Below are 4087 nucleotides of genomic sequence, written 5' to 3' on the forward strand. Positions count from 1 at the left end.
GAGACATGAAATCGATCTCCAGCAGTCCAAGCCATTACATTTGCGGAAAGAAATAGATTTTTGAGATGAAAACTATTTCCTCTATCCTACTAAGCCTAAAATTAGAGAAGAAACTAACATTAGTTGTTGATCATCTTGTTCAGGAATTCAGCTTGCTCAGGAAAGTATTCCAATAGGGACCCAAAAATCTAACCCGGCAGGACCACAACAGTTCTTTTCTGATCATTACTAATGATACTTGCTTACTTGAATTTTCATGTGTGATTTCTGGTTTTTTTATATGAAGTTGGTGAAGAGTGAAATATTTCACTGGTCTCTAGGACAATGGCAGCTGTGTGTAAAGATCATGAAATTTATGTGAAGATAATGAAATTTCCTACTATCAGTTATTAGTTTGGACGTAAATGATCAACACAAGTATATTGAATATTGCTTATTTTTTGCCAGCTGGTGCATCTATAGACTACAAGATTATAAGATTTGAATTATAATATTAGCACATCCAACTTACTATATGACCTTAAAATATTCATGTATATTCTGTCCACTCACCTTTTATTTCTTCTTTATTTTTCAGGCTTCTCCTGGCCCCAAAAAGATTGTGGTGTTTTCTCCAAAGCAAATGAATATGCTGAAATGAACCACAACTTTTTGGGTTGTGCAAAGAATGCCTTGGGGATACGTGAATGGTTAGAATCTAAAGGTCATCAGTACATTGTCACTCCTAAAAAGGAAGGATCAGATTGTGGTCAGTTACTGCTAATCTATAATCTCTCATGTTCTATCCATTACTCTACTGAAGTCTATGCATTTCTAAGGATAGTCCCTTAACCGATTTACTCTTCATGCTTGTACAACTAAACACATCTGGAAAGGAGTAGTTTTTTTTCGTTTAAAACATGCATGTATGTGTTTAGGTTTTAAAAAATAAATGGCTCACGCGAGGAGAATTTAATGGTCATAGCAGGAACATTTATTCCTGATCTCTATGTGTTGATTTCGACCCCTTTTCATCCTACCTATGTCACAACTGAAAGGATCAAGAAGGCAAAAAATCTACAACTTCTGCTGACAGGTGGAATTCGATCAGATCATGTTGATCTGAAAGGGGCTGCTGCTACTGGATTGACAGTAGCAAAGGTCACTGGAAGCAATACTGTCTTAGTTGCGGATTAAGATGGATTCTGAGCTAGAGAATCAAATTGGAGCAAAATTTGAGGAAGATCTCGATAAGATGATGTCGAAATGTGAATAGTGGTCATCAATACGCCTTTGGCATGATGCAAAAAACATTTGATATTCTTTTTGTGTGAACCACTGCTACGAGTAATATGTTGTTAGAGATCATGTTTTCTTTACCTTCTTCCTTTAATTTTCTATTTCGAACTTTGTCATCAGTTAGAGGTCATCAATAGGATGATAGATGTTCTCAGCAACTTGTGTTGCCACAATAATATGATTGCTAATGAACTATTTAAAAGATTTTTGGAGATGTAACAGTAGTTCCATATCTTGTTGAATTGTTGAATCCTTTGAAGAAAGAAATACTTCTAGTGTTTTATTTTAGTTATTTTCCCTCAAATTTAGGATACAGTGGAGATGTTTGGTACCCACAACCAGCTCCCAAGGACCATCTGTGGCGCTACAAGCCAAACCAAGCTATGACTCCTCATATTCTAGGACTACCATTGATGCACAGGTTTGTAAATACTCTGTTTTCTCCAATTTCTTTAGGCTTTTCTTATTATTTACTTTCACGACATTATAATTGTGAGCAAACTGAGAGAAGCTTGTTACTAGCAATTTTGCAGTTGAGGTATGCAGCTAGAACAAAGGATATGTTGGACAGGTACTTCAAGGGTGAGGATTTCCCTGCGTTTGGGCTGCAAGTGCTCATATCATAATTGTTGTTATTGGTTCAAGCGTTTTATCTTTGGCTTGCTATTGCTCAACTTGGTTGGATTGATGGTACTATTGTTATGCTTTTATTCTCTTTTGTTACTTATTACATCATATTTGGAGTAATAGAAATCCATCTTCCCACAAATTCCAGATTTTGATCAAATTTGACGACTTTCAATTGTTGTTGTTGTACTTTCTTTCACTTGCTCGATGATCGGTCAAGGTTTAGGCATTGATCAAGTAGCATGTTTGTTACCTTCTAGCCTACTATTGCTACATTTTTGGAGGGTCCGGGAAACATTGCAAATTCTAACTTTTATGTATCTTTTTTATTTGAAGAAACTAAAAAATTGGAGGGAGTTTAACTGGAGTTAGCATTGGAACTGTGACTGAAATGCAAAAAGTTTGGAGAACTTTACAAGCACTGTGAGCTATTGCTTTTGCCAATTCTTACTCCCTCATACTTATGGAGATTCAGGTAACGATATGGAGCATTTTTCATTCATTCCTCGTAGTTTAACTTGATGTCGTAGTTAATTTCCTATATAATACAGCATACAATCAAATCCCCACCCTCAGAAGCCAAAACAATGAAAAATGCAACTCTAATTAGTGATCAGTAACAACAGTTTTCTACACGCTCTATGGTTGTTTTTGCTAAGCAGCATTTGGAGACCATACTCCTGAAAATTTACTAACTGATTTTGGATTATACGACCCTTATTGGCTACTAGATATAGCTGTCATTTGACCTTTTAGTTAATTAGAGTGGCTCAAGAGTACCATCTTCATTTGAATCTTCACTTTTACATAGTTTTAACTAATACAATGCATACTTGCAAAACCTTCTGTAGGATTTTGGAACTCCGACTTCTCCAGCTGACGAAATAGAGAACAGGCTTCTTCTGGCATGACGCCGAGCAGAATACTCTGCTCGAACGCATGCTCTTACCCAGAATCTTATTGATGTCCATTTTACACAGACTGAATCTGACTGTACATGTATAACTCCACCACAACCTACTGTGTTCCTTCAAAACAAAGCAAGTTAGCATAAGCAGGAAGAAGTACGAGCATCAACAAGCAAGCAAATGTTGTTCTTCTGCCACATCTTTGCTCCAGGGAGCTGCAAGTTGGTTAGTTCTGGCTACTCCAAGAAACACTGCCTCAGATGAACTATGGTGTACACATATGTAGAATATTGCTTTATAAGTATGTGTACAAGTATGTGTACGTACACAAGACATACTATCTTTTGAAATTTATTGCAAATTTATATATTTGAATTACTTATTAGCCAATTTAATGCTTGAGATTATTTATTGCATAACAATATTGGTGTTTTTTAATTAGAAATTGTGGCATATAAATATTTTATAGCCAAAATAGTATTACCACACTTAAAAGTGTAGTCATAGGGCTGTAAATTATGGTATGTACATGGGCAAGGACTACACTTCAAAGTGTTGTCATACATTAGATAGAAAAGGCAACACTTTGAAATCGTTGCCATACATTAGATAGAAAAGGCAACACTTTAAAATCGTGGGCAATAAGGAAGCTAAGGCCACGCTTAAAAGTGTCGTTGTATGAGATAGAAATGTTGCTATATGAGGTACATAAAGCGTGGCCATTATGCCATTTAGGCTACGCTTTTAAGCGTCGCTGATTAGGCAACACTTTTCGATAGTTTAGGCTACACTTTATTGGGGTGGCCATAGGCCTAAAATGGTGTAGTGTAATGTCTATCTAGACAACCTATGATGGTGCATAGTTTATGGGGCATGTGTAATCGCCACTTGACCACTCGGTACTAACCATAATTCCTACGGAACATTCATTAGTCTAATTCATATTTTCTTTAAAGGGATTGGGTAATCACCTCTTGTCCATATATCACACGACATGGGTAATCGACTCTTGTCTTTTATTAGAGGGAATGAGTAATCACCACTTGCCTCATTCTTAGAATAGATCCTTAACTTTGATTCATTTTGGGTGGGAACACCTTTCAACCTTAGAATCCTTTATGTGAGAAAAACCTATCACATTCATGCATGGAGTAATTATGTGAGAAATCATTTCGCAACGATTAACAACAACAACAACAATAGCAACAACAACAATAACAAAAAACAACAACATCATATATGCTTTACTCTCAACAAACTTACATCATAATTCA

The 4087-nt window shown here is 36.1% G+C and overlaps 1 long non-coding RNA gene across 1 annotated transcript; it reads left to right on the top strand.

Annotated features, from left to right (window-relative positions):
• The first annotated feature begins 1572 nt into the window (after nt 1-1572).
• LOC125867738 (uncharacterized) lies at nt 1573-3210 on the top strand. Its single transcript, XR_007446663.1, has 5 exons — nt 1573-1699; nt 1812-1968; nt 2054-2149; nt 2242-2380; nt 2757-3210. It is a non-coding gene; the product is annotated as an uncharacterized LOC125867738 (long non-coding RNA).
• Nucleotides 3211-4087: the final 877 nt, after the last annotated feature.

The sequence above is a fragment of the Solanum stenotomum genome, chromosome 6 (genome assembly GCF_019186545.1).
Source record: "Solanum stenotomum isolate F172 chromosome 6, ASM1918654v1, whole genome shotgun sequence".
In the NCBI taxonomy this organism is placed as follows: Eukaryota; Viridiplantae; Streptophyta; class Magnoliopsida; order Solanales; family Solanaceae; genus Solanum; species Solanum stenotomum.